Source organism: Pristiophorus japonicus, unplaced genomic scaffold (genome assembly GCF_044704955.1).
Source record: "Pristiophorus japonicus isolate sPriJap1 unplaced genomic scaffold, sPriJap1.hap1 HAP1_SCAFFOLD_42, whole genome shotgun sequence".
Lineage (NCBI taxonomy): Eukaryota > Metazoa > Chordata > Chondrichthyes > Pristiophoridae > Pristiophorus > Pristiophorus japonicus.
The window spans coordinates 3,252,213-3,272,148 of NW_027254090.1; the positions used below are offsets into that span (position 1 = coordinate 3,252,213).

General features: G+C 44.0%; 1 non-coding gene and 1 pseudogene across 1 annotated transcript; both read left to right on the forward strand.

The window, feature by feature from the left end:
• The window catches only part of LOC139250748 (histone H2B 1.2-like), a 156,291-nt pseudogene that overhangs the window by 124,643 nt on the left and 11,712 nt on the right, over positions 1-19,936 (forward strand).
• On the forward strand, positions 7,526-7,608 carry trnas-cga (transfer RNA serine (anticodon CGA)). The gene has a single exon. It is a non-coding gene; the product is annotated as a tRNA-Ser (tRNA).

Here is a 19,936-nt window from a genome sequence, read left to right on the forward strand (position 1 = left end):
ACAAGGAACGACAGACCGGTAAGCCGAACACCAGTTGTAGGGAAAATGCGAGAATCTATAGTAAAGGATATTATAACGGAACACTTAAATAACACCAAAGGGATTAGACAAAGTCAACATGAATTCATGAAAAGAAAATCATGTTTGACAAACCTACTCGAGTTTTTGAGGATGTAACTGATAGAAAAGTTAAGGGAGAACCAGTGGATATAGCGTATTTGGATTTTCAGAAGGCCTCTGATAAAGTCCCACGTAAGATGTAGTGTGCAAAATTAAAGCATATATGATTGGCGGTAATATACTAGCATGGATTGAAAATTGGTTAATGGACAGGAAACAGGATCGATGGGCAGAGGGACATGGTGTCCTTGTAAAATAGTCTATTGAAAGCATACATGCAGGTGCAGCAAGCACTTAGGAAGGCAGATGGTATGTTGGCCTTCATTCCAACAGGATGTGAGTAAATGAGTAAAGATGAGTTACTACAGTTCTACAGGGCCTTGGTGAGACCGCACCTGGAGTATTGTGTGCAGTTTTGGTTTCGTTACCCAAGAAAGGATATACTTGCCATAGAGCGAGTGCAGCTAAGGTTCACCAGATGGATTATTGGGATGGCAGGACTGTCGTATGAGCACAGATTGGGTCGACTCGGTCTGTATCCTGTACAGTTTAGAAGAATGAGAGAGGATCTCATTGAAACGTATACCATTTTGAAAGGGTTGAATAGACTGGATGCGGGGAAGATGATTCACCTGATTGGGAAGGTTATAACAGGGGTCACAGTCTCAGGATACGGGGTAGGAAATTTTGGAAGGAGAAGGTGAGATTTGTTTTTCATTCAGAGAGTGGTGCAGCTGTGGAATTCCCTACCACAGATGGCTGCGAATGCCGAGTCACTGAATATATTTAAGAGGGAGATAGATTTCTAGACAAAAAAGACATCAAGTGATATGGCGGGAAAGCGTGAATATGTTGTTGAGATAGAGCATTAACAATGATCATATTAAATGGCGGTGCAGACTCGAAGGGCCGAAGGGACTATTACTGCTCCCGATTTCTATGTTTCTATGTTCCAGGATTTAAATGGACTTATACTCTTCTTGTAGAGCAAGCTCAAGGAACTGATCGGCTTCTGCCTCTCCTGAGGCTCAGATTTGAGGCGTTAATGGCCTCCTCCTTTCCCTGTGCAACAGTGCAGTGCGGCTGAATGGCCTCCAGCTAATTCTTTGTAACAGGAAAGTGTGCCTCCTCGTCATCTATGCAGCAGGTACGAGCGGCCGAAGGCGTTCTACTATTCTTGTGTAAAAAGCCCAAGGATCTGAATTACTTCCTCTTGTCCTTTGCAACTGGCTCGAGGGGCTAATGGAATTCTGCTGTCATTCTGTAACAGGTTCGATGGCTTACTCTTGTTGCTGTGCAATAGACTCAGGTTCTAAGAGATCTCAATGGAAAAGTGGATAGGATTGGAGCCACCTGTGTAGGAGGAATTGCAGGGAACGCAGTTTCCCTTCTCTGATGTATTGATTTGCAGCAAAATGCACTGAGCTGCCGAAGAGACACCAGATCATGATCTAAATTACTACTAAAATCCGACCTATCCAGATTAATGCCACTTTTCAGCTCTTGGTCCATAGCCTTTTAGGTTACTGGAATTGATGTGCACATTCAAGGACTTTTAAAAGTGCTGAGGACTTCTGCCTCTAAATCACTTTCAGGAGTGGGTTCCAGACTCTCACCACCCCTGGGTGAAAACAGTGTACCTCAAATTCCGAAAAACCTCCTACCAATTACTTTAAATCTATGACGCCTGGTTGTTGGCCACTCTGCTAAGGGAAATAGATCCTTTCTATGCACTCGATCTAGACCACTCATAACTTTATTCACTTCAATCAGGACCCCCTTAACATCCTCTGTTACAAAGAAAACAAACCCAGCCGATGCAATATTTACTCAGAGCTAAATTCACCATCCGCCTAAATCTAACCTGTATGCTCACGTGTGCTGTCTGATCATTCGTGTAATGCGGTGACCAGAGAAACATGCAATAATCTAGCGGTGGCCCAACTAGAGTTTTACACATTTGAATCATAACTTCCCCGATCTTATATTCTATGGCTCATCGAATGAAGGCAAGTATTGCGTGTTGCTTCTCAACATCGAAACTTCGAAAATAGATTCAGCAGTACGCCATTCGACACTTCGAGCCTGCACCACCACTCAATAAGATCATGGCTGATCATTCCCTCAGTACCGCTTTCCTGTTTCCTCCCTACCTCTTGATCCTTTTAGCCATAAGGGCCACAAGAACTCCCTGTTGAATATATCCAATGAACTGGCATCAACAACTCTTTGCGGCTGGGAATTCCACAGGTGAACAACTCTCTGAGTGAAGAAGTTTCTCCTCATCTTCGTTCTAAATGTCCTACCCCTTATCCTAAGACTGTGATCCCCTTTGCTGGACTTTCCCAACATTTTGAACATTGTTCCCGCATCTAACCTGTCCAGTCCCGTCGAAATCTTACATATTTCTACGAGATCCCCTCTCATCCTTCTAAACTCCAGTGTATAAAGGCCCAGTTGATCCAGTCTCTTTTCATATGTCAGTGTAGCCGTCCCTGGAATCAGTCTGGTGAACCTTCGCTGCACTCTCTCAATAGCAAGAACTTCCTTCCTCAGATTAGGAGACCAAAACTGAACACAATATTCCAGGTGAGGTCTCACCAATGCCCTTGACAACTGCAGTAAGATGACCCTGCACCTATACTCAAATCTCTAGCTATGAAGGCCAACATACCATTTGCCTTCTTCACAGCCTGCTGTACCTGCATGCCAACTTTCAATGACTGATGAACCATGACACCCAGGTCTCATTACACCTCTCCTTTTCCTAATCTGCCGCCATTCAGATAATATTCTGCCTGCGTTATTTTGCCATCAAAGTGGATAACCGCACATTTATCAACATTATACTGCATCTGCCATGTATTTGCCCACTCACCCAACCTTTCCAAGTCAACCTGCAGCCACTTAGCGTCCTCCTCACGGCTCACACCGCCAGCTAATTTAGTTTCATCTGCAAATCTGGAGATATTACACTCAATTCCTTCATCTGAATCATTAATGTATTCTGTGAAGAGCTGGGGTCCCAGCACTGAGCCCTGAGGCACTCCACTAGTCACTGCCGGCCATTCTGAAATGGACCCGTTTATCCTGACTCGCTGCTTCCGGTCTGCCAACCAGTTCTCGACACTTCGGTTCTGTCTTCACAAAGGAAGATACCGACACCTTCCGAATGTACTAGGGAAAAGTGGGTCTAGTGAGAATGAGGAACTGAAAGATATCCTTATTAGGTGGGAAATTGTGTTAGGGAAGTTGATGGAATTAAAGGCCGATAAATTCCCGGGTCCTGATAGTCTGCATGTCAGAGTACTTAAGGAAGTGGCCCGAGAAATACTCGATGCATTGGTGATCATTTTCCAACAATCTATCGACTCTGGATCAGTTCCTATGGACTGGAGGGTAGCTAATAGAACGCCACTTTTTAAAAATGGAGGGAGAAATAAAGCGGGTAATTATAGACCGGTTAGCCTGACATCCGTAATGGGGAAAATGTTGGAATCAATCATTGAGGCGCCCATTTGGAAAGCAGTGACAGGATCAGACCGAGTCAGCATAGATTTATGAAAGGGAAATCGTGCTTGACGAATCTTTTGGAATTTTTTGAGGATGTAACTAGTGGAGTGCACAAGCAGAACTAATTGATGTGGTGTTCTTGGGCTTTCAAAAGGCTTTTGACGAGGTCCCGCACAAGAGATTGTTATACAAAATCAAAGCGCATGGTACTGACGTGGATAGAGATCTGGTTGGCAGACAGGAAGCAGAGAGTCGGGATAAACGGGTCCTTTTCAGAATGGCAGGCAGTAATTAGTGGAGTGCCGCAGGGCTCAGTGCTGGGTCCCCAGCACTTTACAATATACATTAACGCTTTGGATAAAAGGATAGAATGTAATATCTCCAAGTTTGTGGATGACACTAAACTAGGTGGAGGTGTGAGCTTTGCGGAAGACGCTAAGAGGTTGCAGGGTGACGTGGACAGATTAGGTGAGTGGGCAAATACATGTCAGATGCAGTATAATGTGGATAAATGTGAGGTTATCCATTTTGGAGGTAAAAACACGAAGGCAGAATATTATCTGAATGTTGGCAGACTAGAAAAAGGGGAGGTGCAGCGAGACCTGGGTGTCTTGGTTCATCAGTCACTGAAAGTGGTTACGCAGGTACAGGAGGTGGTAAAGAAGGCAAATGGTATGTTGGCCTTCGTAGCTAGGGGATTTGAATATAGGAGCAGGGAAGTCTTACTGCAGTTGTACAGGGCCTTAATGAGGCCTCACCTGGAATATTGTGTTCAGTTTTGGTCTCCTAGTCTGAGGAAGGACGTTCTTGCTATTGAGGGAGTGCAGCGAAGGTTCACCAGACTGATTCCAGGGATGGCTGGGCTGTCATATGAGGAGAGATTAGATCAATTGGGCCTTTATTCACTGGTGTTTAGAAGGATGAGAGAGGATCTCATAGAAACATATAAGATTCTGAGGGGACTGGACAGGTTAGATGTGGGAAGAATGTTCTCGATATTGGGGATGTCCAGAACCAGGGGAGATAGTCTTAGGATAAGGGGCAGGCCATTTACGACTGAGATGAGGAGAAACTTCTTCACTCAGAGAGTTGTTGACCTGTGGAATTCCCTGACGCAGAGAGTTGTTGATGCCAGTTCATTGGATATATTAAAGAGGGAGTTAGATATGGCCCTTACGGTTAAGGGGCTCAAGGGGTATGGAGAGACAGCAGGACAGCGGTACTAAAGGAATGGTCAGCCATGATCTGACTGAATGCCGGTGTAGGCTCGAATGGCCGAATGGCCTACTCCTGCACCTATTTTCTTTGTTTCTATGTTTCTATCCACGTAAGTAGATTACCCCCAATATTATGTGCTTTGATTTTGCACACAAATCTCTTGTGTGGGAACTTATCTAAAGCCTTTTGAAAGTCCAAATACACCATATCCATTGGTTCTCCCTTGTCCACTCTGCAAGTTACATATTCAGAAAATTTTGGAAGATTCGTCAAGCTTTATTTTCCCTTCATAAATCCATGCAATCTTGGACTGACCCTGTCACTGCTTTCCAAATGCGCTGCGATTTCATCTTTAATAATTGATTCCAACATTTTCCCCATGACTGATGTCAGGCTAACCGATCTATAATTACCCATTTTCTCTCTCCCTCCGTTTTTAAAAAGTGCTGTTACATTACCAACCCTCCAGTCCATGGGAACTGATCCAGAGTCGATAGAATGTTGGAAAATGATCACGAATGCATCCACTATTTCTCGGGACACTTCCTTTAGTACTCTGGAATGCAGACTATCAGGCCCCGGGGATTTATCGGCCTTCAATCCCATCAATTTCCCCAACACAATTTCCCACCTAATCAGCATATCCTTCAGTTCCTCCTTCGCACTCGACCCTCGGTCCCCTAGTACATCCAGAAGGTTATTTGTGTCTTCCGTCGTGAAGACAGAACCAAAGTATTTGTTCAATTCGTCTGCCTTTCCTTTGTTCCCCATTATGAATTCACCTGAATCCGACTGCAAGGGACCTACGTTTGACTTCACTCATCTTTTTCTCTTCACATATATATAGAAGCTTTGGCAGTCATTTTTTATGCTTCGGGCACGCTTCGTCTCGTACTCTTTTTTCCCCCTCCAAACGAAACCCTTAGTCCTCCTTGGCTGAATTCTAAATTTCTTCCAGTCCTCAGGTTTCCTGATTTTTCTGGCCAATTTATATAACTCTTCTTTGGATTAATACTATCCTTAATCTCCCTTGTTAGCCACGGTTGAGCCATCTTCCCTGTTGTATTTTGAATCCAGACAGGGATGTACAATTGTTGAAGTTCATCCATGTGGTCTTTAAATGTTTGCCATTGCCTATCCACCGTCGACCTTTTAAGTATCATTTGCGAGTCTATTCTAGCCAATTCACGCCTCATACCATGAAATTACCTTTCCTAAAGTTTAGGTCCCTAGTTTATGAATTAAATGTGTCACTCTCCATCTTCGAAAGAATTCTACCATGTTATGGTCACTCTTCCCCAAGGGGCCTCGCACAACAAGATTGCGAATTAGTCCCTTCTCATTACACATCACCTAGTCTACGATGGCCATCTCTCTCGGTGGTTCCTCGACATATTGGTCTGGAAAACCATCCCTAATATACTCCAGGAAATCGTCCTCCAGTTAGGTTAGCCCAATCAATATATAGATTAAAGTCGCCCATGGTAACTGCTGTACCTTTATTGCACACATCCCTTATTTCTTGTTTGATGCTGTCCCCAACATCACTACTATTGTTTGGAGGTCTGTACACAATTCCCACTAGCGTTTTCTGCCATTTGGTGTACTGCAGCTCCCCCCATACCGCTTCCAAACTATCCAAGCTAATGTCCCTCCTTATCATTGCATTAATTTCCTCTTTAACCAGCAATGTCACCCCGCCTCCTTTTCCTTTCTGTCTATCCTTCACAAGCATCTTATCTACCTGCTCTGCTACCGTCAAGGATTCTGTGCACATGCACTCCAAGGTCATTTGCACCTCTACACTTATTTAATGTTTATTCGCTTTCCCTATAAGTACTCCCCAAATGCTTTATCTAACACTTCTCCGGGTTGAATTCCATTAAACCCCTGACCAGTTCTTTGATATCTTCCTGCAATCTACAGCTTTCTTCCTCATTATCAAGCATACCTGGTTGACCAATCTTTTATCACCTGCGCTAATTTGTATTTCGTGGCTCGGTGTCAAATTTGTATCGCATAAGACTCTTGTGAAGCGCCTTGGACGTTTCGCTAATTTCAAGGTGCTAATTATGTATAAGTTGTTGTTGTTTAACATGTGTGTTACTTAACGTTATGTAGAGATTGCATCACAGAAAGAGCCAATTGCACCTAACTGGTGTTGCTAGAGTTAATGCTGCACACTACCCTACTTCACTTGATCCTATCAGCATATTGTTCTATTGCTTTCTCAGTCATGTGCTGAGGTAATCCCTTTAAAATGAATCTGTGCTATTCGCCTCAACTACTGCTCGTGTAGCATCTTCCACATTCTAACCACTCTTTGGTAAATAAGTTGCTCTTGAATTGTCTACTGAGTTGATCAGTGACCTCCCGTTCTGAACTCCTGCACAATAGCAAACATTTTCTCCACATCAACTCGATCAAATACCTTCATAATGTGAAAATTTATCTCACTTGTTTTTCGAGAAAGAAGCTCTCCAGACTTTTCAGTTTTTCGTGAAATGTAAATTATTTCAGTTCTGACCGAAATTTTTCCTTCTTTGCTGTAAGATTCTGTGATTCTACGATTTAATTTTCACATCGTCTGCGAGATACAACAGGGCAAGCATGCAGGCGGTCTCACTGATAAATTGCACCAACGATTCGACTATTAAAGCACCCCTACTGTGTAGCTGCGATGGCCGAGTGGTTAAGGCGTTGGACTCGAAATCCAATGGGGCTTTCCCTGCGCAAATTCGAACCCTGCTCGCAGCGATTCTACAAATGCTCTTTTTTTATCGACTCACGGGGATCTCATTGGAATCTGACCACAATTCCATCCACGGCTCTTTATTACACTGATTGACGCGAAGCTGTTGTTCGAACTGGAAACGTTGATAGTTGATCGGTATTAATTGTTGGTTTGTTGGAAACTACCTCCAAAAATCAGTGAGCAATATACACAGAATGAAAAAGTGCCTTTTAATAAAGATCAGTGCATTGTTTGGGAGGAACTCATCTTTAGTTAATGAGTGCGAACGTAGTTTGGTTTTATAAAGATGAATAAGTTTTGCCAAAATGACCACGGCAGCTTTTGACGTTCCAATTTTCTGATAACATCAGTGTTTCCATCAAAGTAGATGCCTTATCCATTAAGCGACGTGGCCCCTGCAGTTTGCAGCAGACTAATGGACAGCAACATTCTAATGCGTCAAAGTGTAATGGAAAGGCAAGCATGACATCTCGGTGCCGCAATGCGAGGAGTATTCGGAACACAGGAGAGGGCTCTGAGCTAGTTTGAGTGGGTGAGAGCTCAAATCACAGGACCCCAAGAAATAATGCAAAAAGCAGGAGGCAACAGAGTAGACTAGCACTGGGGTAAGTGTAAACGACAAGGTGATAGGGAGGGACAATATGTATGAATATGAAGGGGCTGCAGGAGGGGTCAAAACTAAAAATCATGTTTTAAAAACTAGTATTAAAACACTCTACCTAACCGCACGCAGCATTCGAAATAAAGTAAATGAGTTGACGGCACAAATCATCATAAATGGGTATGATTTGGTGGCCATTACAGAAACGTTGCAGGTTGGCCATGGCAGGGAATTAAACATACAGCGGTATCTGACAATTCGGAAAGGTAGACAAGAAGGGAAAAGAGGTGGGGTAGCTCTGTTAATAAAGGATGATATCAGGGCAGTTGTGAGAGACGATATTGGCTCTAATGAACAAAATGTTGAATCATTGTGGGTGGAGATTAGAGATAGTAAGGGGAGAAAGTCACTGGTGGGCGTAGTTTATAGGCCCGCAAATAAAAGCTTAATGGTGGGGCGGGCAATAACCAAGGGAATAATGGAGGCATGTGAAAAAGGAACGGCAGTAATCATGGGGGATTTTAACCTACATATCGATTGGTCAAATCAAATCGCACTGGGTGGCCTTGAGGAGGAATTCATAGAATGCATACGGGATTGTTTCTTAGAACAGTATGTTACAGAACATGCAAGGGAGCAAGCTATCTTAGATATGGTCTTGTGTAATGAGACAGGAATAATAAACGATCTCTCACTAATAGATCCTCTCAGAATGAGTGATCACAGTATCGTTGAATTTGTAATCCAGATTGAGGGTGAGGAAATAGTGTCTCAAACGAGCGTACTATGATTAACCGAAGGTGACTATAGTGGGATGATGGCAGAGTTGGCTAAAATAGACTGGAAACACAGACTAAACGGTGACACAATTGAAGAACAGTGGAGGACTTTTATGGAGCTCTTTCATAGTGCTCAACAAAAATATATTCCAGTGAAAAAGAAGGGCGGTAAGAGAAGGGATAACCAGCCATGGATAACCAAGGAAATAAAGGAGAGTATCAAAATAAAAACCAATGCGTATAAGGTGGCCAACGTTAGTGGGAAAGTAGCAGATTGGGAATGACGAATAAAGCAATAAAGAAAGGAAAGATTGATTACGGAGGTAAACTTGCACAAAACATAAAAATAGTTAGTAAAATCTTTTACTGATATATAAAACGGAAAAGAGTGACTAAAGTAAATGTTGGTCCCTTAGAAGATGAGAAGGGGGATTTAATAATGGGAAATGTGGAAATGGCTGAGACCTCAAACAATTATTTTGCTTCGGTCTTCACAGTGGAACACACAGAAACCATGCCAAAAATTGCTGGTCACGGGAATATGGGAAGGAAGGAGCTTAAGATAATCACTATCACTCGGGGGGTAGTGCTGGACAGGCTCATAGCACTCAAGATAGAGAAGTCCTCTGGTCCTGATGAAATGCATCACAGGGTTTTAAAAGAGATGGCAGACGTTCGAGCAAATTCATTCGTTATAATCTACCAAAAGTCTCTGGACTCTGGGGAGGTACCAGCGAATTAAAAAGCTGCAAATCTAACGCCTCTTTTTAAAAAGGGGGGCAGACAAAAGGCAGGTAACTATAGGCCTGTTAGTTTAACATCTGTTGTGGGGAAAATGCTTGAGACTATCATTAAGGAAGAAATAGTGGGACATCTAGATAGGAATAGCACAATCAAGCAGACGCAACATGAATTCAGGAAGGGGAAAGCATGTTTAAATAATTTACTGGAATTCTTTGAGGATATAACGAGCATGGTGGATAGAGGTATACCGATGGATGTGGTGTATTTAGATTTCCAAAAGGCTTTCGATAAGGTGCCACACAAAAGGTTACTGCAGAAGATAAAGGTACGTGGAGTCATAGGAAATGGATTAGCAATGTTAGAAATTTGGCTGTCTAACAGAAAGCAGAGAGTCGGGATAAATGGGTCCTTTTCGGGTTGGAAAACGGTGGTTAGTGGTGTGCCACAGAGATCGGTGCTGGTACCACAACTGTTTAAAATATACATAGATGACCTGGAAGAGGGGACAGAGTGTCGTGGAACAAAATTTGCAGATGACACAAAGATTCGTGGGAAAGCGGATTGTGTAGAGGACACAGAGAGGCTGCACAGAGATTTAGATAGGTTAAGCGAATGGGCTAAGGTTTGGCAGATGGAATACAATGTCGGAAAGTGTGAGGTCATCCACCTTGGGGAAAAAAAACAGTAAAAGGGAATATTATTTGAATAGGGAGAAATTACAACATGCAGAGGGACCTGGGGGTCCTTGTGCATGAATCCCAAAATGTTAGTTTGCAGGTGCAGCAAGTAATCAGGAAGGCGAATGGAATGTTGGCATTCATTGCGAGAGGGATGGAGTATAAAACAGGGAGGTCCTTCTGCAACTGTACAGGATATTGTTGAGGACGCACCTGGAGTACTGCGTGCAGTTTTGATCACCTTTCTTTAGGAAGTATATATTAGCTTTGAAGGGGGTACAGAGACGATTCACTAGGCTGATTCCGGAGATGAGGGGGTTACCTTATTATGATAGATTGCGTAGACTGTGTCTTTACTCGTTGGAGTTCAGAAGGATGAGGGGTGATCTGAAAGCAACGTTTAAAATAATGAAAGGGATAGACAAAATAGAGGCAGGGGGGTTGTTTCCATTGGTTGGGGAGACTAGAACTAGGGGGCACAGCCTCAAAATACGGGGGAGCCAATTTTAAACCGAGTTGAGAAGGAATTTCCGCTCCCAGAGAGTTGTGAATCTGTGGAATTCTCTGCCCAAGCAAGCAGTTGAGGCTAGCTCATTGAATGTATTCAAATCACAGATAGTTACATGTTTAACCAATAAGGAAATTAAGGGTTACGGGGAGCGGGCGGGTCAGTGGAGCTGAGTCCACTGCCAGATCAGCCATGATCTTGTTGTGTGGCGGATCAGGCTCGAGGGGCGAGATGGCCTACTCTTGTTCCTAATTCTTATGTTCTTATAATGAGGGATTACGCAGTGGAATTCTATTTAGATCAGTTCCATACTTTGCACTACAAACCAATCAGCGGCAGTGAGCCTTTCACTGATTGAAATCCGAGAAGTCACAAATCCCCGGAGGATATGGAATTGTTCATTTAATGCTGGAAACACTCGGCAGGGCCACCAGCTCTCGGCAGAACTAATGTTTTGCAGCATTGCTTCAAAGTATTACAGGTTTGGTGTGAGTTTCGTCCCTGAATGTTAAAGCTGCTCTAAAATACTTGCAGCCCAACCGCACCACCAAAAATAAAATAAATGGCACGTAATGGGTTCGAACTCGCCAATTTGGCGTTAGTAACGCCAAGCACTAACCGAGTGAGAGAACTGGTCTTCATGCCATGTACTTTCTTATGGCACTTTTACATTAAAATGATAGCATTCCTATAGCGACTTTCACCACAGCACTTCCCAAAGCAGTTCAGAGCAAATTAATTACTTTTAAAATGTGATCACTTTATTGTGTAGGAAAAGCAAAAATGTACAGCCTGGAAGGAGGCCATTTCAGCCAATAGTTCCCGAGGAGACCGATCAAGAGCTTTCCAGCCTAATTCCCACTTCCCAGCTCTAAGTGCGTCCTATGGGTTAAAGCAATTTAAGTGGCATCCAAGTATTTTTAAAATGTGTGAGGATTTCTGCCGCATTGAGGCTTTGAGTTCCCGATTACCATGACGCCCTGGGTAAAGACATTTATCCTCACAGCTCGTCTAACCCTCCCCCTAAATCATCATCATAGGCAGTCCTTCGGAATCGAGGTGGACTTGCTTCCACTCTTAGCATGTGTTCTTAGATGGCTGTACAGTTCAATACGGGAACCACATTCTCTGTCACAGGTCAGACAGACTGTCGTTGAGGGAAAGGATTGGCAGGGAGCCTGGTTTGCCGCAGCTCCTTCCGCTGCCTGCACCTGATTTCTGCATGCTCTCGGCGACGATACTCGATGAGCTCAGCACACTCCCGCAGGCACTTCCTTCATTTCGGGCGATCCATGGCCAAGGACTCCCAGGTCACAGTGGGGATGCCACACTTTATCAGGGAGGCTTTGAGGGTCTCTTTGTTACGTTTCCTCTGTCCGCCTTTGGCTCACTTGCCGTGGACGAGTTCTGAGAAGAGCGCTTGCTCTGGCAGTCTCGTGTGTGGCATATGGCCTGCCCAGCGGAGCTGACCAAGTGTGGAAAGTGCTGCAATGCTGGGGATGATGTCCTGGACGAGGACGCGAATGTTTGCGCATCTGTCCTGCCAGGGGATATGCAGGATCTTAGGGAGACATCGCTGGTGGCATTTCTCCAGCGACATGAGGTGTTTTCTGTACATAGTCCACATCCCTGAGCCACACAGGAGGCGGGTATTACTACAGCCTTGTAGACCACGAGCTTGGTGAAAGCTTTGAGGGACCCATCTTCAAACACTCTTTTCCTCAGGAGGCCGAAGGCTGCACTGGCACACTGGAGGCGGTGTTGGATCTCATCATCAATGCCTGCTCTTGTTGATAGGAGGCGCCCGAGATAGGGGAATTGGTCCACCCCGATATTAGTTTAAATCGATTCCCCCTGGTTGTTGACCACTCTGCAAAGGGAAACAGGACCTTCCTACCAACTCTATCTAAGGCTCTCATAAAGTTATGCACCTCAATATAGTCTCCCCTCAGCCTCCTCTGGTCCAAAGAAAACAGACTCAGCATTTCCAATCTTTCCTCAGCACCAAAATTCTCCAGTCCAGGCAACTTTTTTTGTAAATCTCCTCAGTACCCTTTCCAGCGCAATCACATCTTTTTTTTTTAAATGTGGTGACCAGAACTGCACACAGTAGTCCAGCAGCGGCCCAACCAACCAATGTCCTTGCTGTCACCAGCAGAGTTACGGACCGAGAGCTGGTTAGTGGGATTAGGTTGGATAAACTTTTGTTGGCTGACGCAGATACGATGGTAAGTACTGCCGGGATTCCAACACGACCAAGTTGATCTCTTGGACTAATTTTGATCGCGTAGATGGAGAGGAATTTTAACAGATTTTTTTCCCACAATTAGCCTGTTTTCTTTTCTGCTTTTTTGCTTCTCCCATGCGTTCGCATGGCTCGGGTTGAGTGGTGTGTATAATTTTTCGGTGCAAGGGGTGTAGAAGTTGTGTGGGGCGGACTTATTGGGTTGGGCGTTCTTTATCTTTCCGCCATTGTCAGACTTCACAGGTTCATATATAGCCTTCAGGGTTGTTGATCAAAGGGCCTTGTGGCTCTTTGTCGGCTGGCATGTATACTATGGGCCGAAGTGGCCACCTTCAGCGCTGTGGATTTCTAGATTTCTCTGTACTTTCACAGCCCCAGAATATTCCTTCACAGAGCCAGACAGCTGCAACACATATTCAGACGGCTCTTTCACAGTCCCAGACTCGACCTTCACAGATTCACAATCTTCCGACACAGTACCACAATCTACCTTTACAGATCCAAACTTTTCCTGCACCGACCCAGACAGCGGCGAAACAGACCCAGGCAGCTCCCGTACAGAAGAGTACTGATCCTACACCGAGTCAGACATTACTGCACAGATCCATACACTCCTGTGCAGACAGGCAAATCGCATACACAGCATCGAAATGCTTGTGTACAGACTCAGACAGTTCCTTTCAGAGACCCCGCATCACCTACACAGGAGCAAACATGTCCTCATCAGCCGCGGACAATACCAACACATTTCCAGAGAGCTTCGACAGAGACACTGTCATTTCCTTCGCGAAAGCAGGCAGCTCCTGTGCAGAACCAGGCAGGTGCTACATGGAAGCACGGATTAACAGCACAGGCACAAACTTTCCTACACAAACCCATACAGCTCCGTTCAGAGACATAGGGATCTCCGAGACAGAATAATTCCCTCCTACACAGACATAGACAGCTCTACCCTGGCCAAGGCATCACCAACACAGATCCAAGAGCTCCGACACAGATAAAAGCAGTCCTTACACGGGCGCAGACTGTTTCGAGAAAGGACCAGACTGCTCTTTCACCGAGCCACACAGCTCGCTTCGGAGATGCAGACACCTCATTTAAAGATCAAGACCGCACCGGTACTGAATAAAAGGCTCAATGCAGAACCACACTGACCGAGGGAGATAAACCACAGACAGACACACTCCAACACAGACGCAGACTCTCCGGCACAAACAGAAACAACTCTTGCACAGACCCAGTCAGCTCCAAACCTGAAACATGGAGCTGCAACACAAACCCCGACGCTCCTACACAAACCCGGACAACACTTAAACAGATACAGTCAGCTCAAAATCTGACACAGGCAGCTGCAACACAGACCCAGACAGCACCTAAAGAGACCCAGAAACTATTACACAGAAACAGAAAGCTCTTACAGTGACCCAGACACTCATACCTATACTCAGAGAGCTTATCATTGAATCCACTGCATAATCCTGCAGATAACTAAATTAAGTAGGCTTACAGCGGACAGCATAGCGTATACTGCCATTCTGGCTATTCTGACCATGCTAGCGTTTATGTTCCACTCGAATATTCTGGAGTCTTTCTTGATTTAAATCTATCAGCATAGGTATCTATTCCTTTCTACCTCATATGCTTGTATAGCCTCTCCTTAAATGTATCTATACTAGTCGCTTGAACCACTCCTACGTTTTCAGTTCCACATTCTCATTACTCTTTCCAGAAAGAAGTTGCTTCTGAATTCTCTATTTGATTTCTGGATTTCTAGATGACTATCTTATATTGGAGGACTCCAGTTATGCTCTTCCCCACATGTGAAAACATTCTCTCTGTAAACACTCTATCAAAATCTTTCATAATGTTATATAAATCTATTAGGTCACCCCTATAGATCAATCTTCAAGAGAAAAGAGACCCAGCTTGTTTATTATTTCCACTTATGAATAACCTTCCATTTCTGGTAGCATCCGTGTAATTCTTCTCTGCACCCTCCCAAGTGCCTCTATATCATCTTTATAATAGGATGACCAGAACTGCATGCAGTACTCTCAGTGTGGTCTAACCGCGGTTCAATATAGGTTTAGCATAACCTTCCTATTATGCAATTCTATACCACTTGAAATAAAGTCCACTGCTTAGTTACCTTTATCTTTCCTTGCTAAACTCTGTCACAATTTTTGTGATTTGTGTAATTGTACTCAGAGATCCTATTGTTCCTCTACCACACCTAGAGTCGTTGGCGCCAAGTAATAAGTGACCTCAATATTCTTCCCACCAAAATGTAATACCTCACATGTATGTGTGTGGAACTTAATTGAAAATTATATGCCCATTCTGCTTGTTTATTAATGTTGTCCTTAATTTGTTGCAGTCCTCCTCAGTATAAATTTCCGCCAATTTGGTATCATTGCCAAATTTGGAAATTCTGTATTTAGTTCCAAATTCTAAATCGTTAATATAAATTGTGAAATAGTGGTTCCGGCATTGATCCTTTTGGAACACCACTACCCATCTTCTGCCAATATTAATATCTGCCTTTTACCTCCAATCTTGATTTCAGTGTTGAAGATAGCTCGCTATGCATTCTGCTGCTTATACCCTGACGTTGCTTAGCAGCCTATTATTGGGTTTCATAGCGAGGGTCGTTTCAAAATCTAGATACATTACACTTATTGCATGATCAATGTCTACCCTCTCTATAACCTCTTCAAAAATTATGAGTTTGGTCCACAGGACTTTCCCTGTTGAAATCCATGCTGATTATTCATTTTTATACTTTTGGTTTCGAGATGTTCTTCTATTTACTCCATTAGTAAGGGTTCCATTATTTTCCCTATATAAGTGACAATCATACCCCTTGAACAACGAGCTGGTTAGCTGAGACAAGCAGGGAGTACATCATTTAATTCCCGCCGAAAGCGATTCATCCATTCCCGCTCTCTATTGTGCAATACAGCGACATCAAGTTGTTGCACTGTCAGTCTAGGATAAGTCTTTATCTGTTTAAAAGGGTTGCGCTCTCAGTGCTGCTTCATTCAGTGTGTATTTCAAAAAATGCGACCTGCTAGCTGCCTTGGCTGGGTGGTTAAATCATTGGATTAGGAATGTAATCGAATTGCTTCTGAGTAAGTTCGAGCCCTGTTCACAATGAATCAGTAGCTGTAGGCATTGACACGTAATCCGCTCTGTTTGTAGGTCATTTGAGGTGCAAGTGTTCTGAATTATTTTGCAGCAAATTTTAGGCCACCTGTTCCGTCACGCTCAGCCAATCATCCACTCGTGCGAGTCCAGAGGATTGGGACATTTTTACAATCCAGCAAAGAACGACTAAAAATATGATTAAAAGAGGGTATATTATGAATGTTAACTTGAACGAAATATAAAAACAGATAGTAAGAGTTTCTACAGGTATGTAAAAATGAAAAGTGTGGCTAAAGTAAATGTTCGTCTCCTGGAGGATGAGACTGGGGAATTAATAATGGAGAACAGGGAAATGGCAGAGACTTTGAACAAATATTTTGTTTCAGTTCTCACGGTAGAAGTCAGTAAAAACATCCAAATAGCGGATAATCCAAGGGCTATATGGAGGGAGGAACTTAATACTATCATTATCACTAATGAAGTAGTATGAGGTAAAATAATGGGACTAAAGGCGGACAAGTCCGCTGGACCTGATGGCTTATATCCTATGGATGCATTGGTTGTATCCACAGGATATAAGCCATCAGGTCCAGGGGTCCTATGGAGGATTGCTTCCACTCCCAAAGTGAATTCATTGATGGCTGAGCAGTCCGATACGAGAGCTACAGACCCTTTCACAGGTGGGACAGACATTCGTCAGGGCAAGGGGTCGGTAGGGCTGGTTTGCCCCACGCTCCTTCTGCTGCGTGCGCCTGGGCTCTTCATGCTCCTTGCATCGAGCCTCAAAGAGCTCAAAGCCCTCCCTGATGGATTTTCTCAACCTCGGGCGATCTGCGGCCAGAGTCTCACAGGTGTCAGTGGTGATGTCGCACTTTACCAGCGAGGCTTTGAGGGTGTCCTTATAACGTTTACGCTGTCCTCCTTTGGCTCGTTTACCATGAAGAAGCTCCGCATAAAGCATTGCTCAGTGAGTCTCACATCTGGCGTGCGTACTATGTGGCCTGCCCAGCGAAGCTGATCGAGTGTGGTCAGTGCTTCAATACTGGGATGTTACCCTGGTCGAGGACACTGATGTTGATGCGCCTGTCCTCCCAAGAGATTTGCAGGATCTTGCGGAGACATCGTTGGTGATATATCTCCAGCGACCTGAGGTTCCTTCTGCACATCGTCCATGCCTCAGACCCATACAGGAGGGCGGGTATTATTACAGCCCTGTAGACCATGAGTTTGGTGGTAGATTTGAGGGCCTGGTCTTCAAACAGTCTTTTTCGCAGGCGGCCGAAGGCTGCACTGGATCACTGGTGGCGATGCTGAATCTCCACATCAATGTCTGCCTTTGTTGATAAGAGGCACCCCCTCATTTCCAAAGGAAATTCTTCCAGTCACACAGCCTTCGTTCAATCAAAAAATATTGAGATTATGAATCAATTATTTATTTATTTAAAACAAATCAAATTAAATTTTTTTTAATTAAAAATTAAATGTATTTATTTTCTTAAGTAGTTTAATATATATATATTTGTAAATTGGCTGTCAGACTGGGCTGGTTTTCCGTCCCTCCCTCCTACCTGCCTGTCTATCACCTGTGACTTAATTAACCGTCTCTGTCCCGCGTGGTCCTGAGCTCCACACCACAATTGCCTTCAGGGATGATAGAGATCTCACTTTATTCTTTTAAAAGGGAACTGCAGTCAGTCAAGGGTCATTCTGCATCTGGGTAAAAGGGATGTCCTTGCAGTCCCCGATCATTCTGTATCTGTTTAAAAGGGCTGGTTGTCAGTTCCGGTTCATAATCTTTCCCTTTAAAACGGATTTACTCATAAACCCAGGTCATCCTGTATAGTTTGAGAAGGAGTATGACTTCAGCTGCAATGACCGAATTGTTAAACTGTTGTGTTCCAATTTACATTGGGGTTGCCTGCGCCTGTGCGCACCGAGATCGCAGTACATCAGTTCATTTACTCGAAATATGCTCATCTTTTCCTAAATCCACTCCTTGATTTTGCTCGCAATATACACAACAACACATTGTATGATGGTGGCAGCGGCCGCGTGGTCTAATGGATACGACGTCTGACTTCGATTATAACCGCGAACTTATCAAAACATTGCAGATTCGTGTCTTGCCGCGGTCAATTAACTCGCTGCGTGAAATTTTATATTTGTTGCAATTCTGCCGAAAAAACAACCGTCTTTTCGAGTCACTCACCTGAAGTAAAGGAAGGTTGTTTGCTTTAAGAATCAAATGGCACGTGTTCATCATTGACGATCTGCATGCACGGGCAGAGCAAGTTGTGAAGTGGACTTTCTTGCACCTTAATTCTGTTGGGTTACAAAAAGCAGGAGATTGAAAGGCTAACGCTTGGTTGAATAAGAGACGAGGTGGCCGAGAACTAAGGCGATGGACGACTAATCAATTTTGTTCTGCACCAAGGGGTTCGAATCTCATCCTCATCGTGTTTGTGCTCAGCGTTGACTCCCCTGGTCACTTTGTCAATCACATTAACATCATCGCCGAATTTCCCTTTCACTGACAAGGATGCTGCACTTTGATCATGTCATATCTCAAATTAATAATATATTCGTCAAATGGATAACGTTTGTAAGACGACGCAGAGCGGGACTTATTCGATAGGTCTCTGAGTGACAGCACAAGCACGATGGACCGAACATATTTTCTCACTACCGTCAGAATCTGAGAGCTGCGCTCTGCACTGTCGGCGGCTCGTTGGTCTCGGGGTATGATTCTCGCTTCGGAATGATCACATTTGAAATGCGACAGGTCTCGGGCCAAATCCTGAACGAGCCCCGCCATTTTTTTTTCAAAGTTCCGCTCCTCACAGCCGCTTGACATGTGAGAAAACAGACATATTTCACATTAAAACATGTGATTTTGCGGCGATTGTTCCCACAGCATCCAAATCCCAGAGCAAAGTGAAACTCACACAACTGAGTAAAGTTAAAGTATCTCAGAGGTACTCGGCTCTGTGACTCGTTGGCTAACCTAAACCCGTGTTTAGTTCCAGCCAATAATTGATCAGTATATCTTCCTGTCTCTGCGCATCAGCTCACCTCAATTGGGATAAGGATACATTCAGTGTCAATCTCCACCTCTGCCCTGAATATGAGAGCGTCTTGTTTCTCTAGAGCTGAAAAGATGAGAGAAGCTAGCTTTTGAATTAGTCCCTTGTTTGCCGAATTCAGAGCGGACAGGAAATCAATCCGGGCTGGCCAAGCTTCCTGGTCTGATTAAAAGGCCGTGGCACCTTACATTGTAGGCATGTTATAGTCTTCTGGCCTCAACATTAGGTTCAACGTATCGGGTGATAAGCAGCACTCCCATTGTCTGGTAATGGTTCTGCTGTTACCACTAACACCTCCTCTGGACCATCCTTTGATACGTTCTTGCCCGATTACCACCCACTTTGCCTTTCTCCATTGTGCCATTTATTATGTAATCACTGCTGCGTTCCACTGTATCACAGACGTTCCCATTTGACCTTTCTCGCTGCGTATTATTTCCAGGCGCTATTTTTGTTGAAAAATCTGTAATCTTGATCTTTTTCCTAAAATATCGGAATGATTATCCGACAGAACGTGAAACCGGGCTCTTCATCCACAGAATCTGC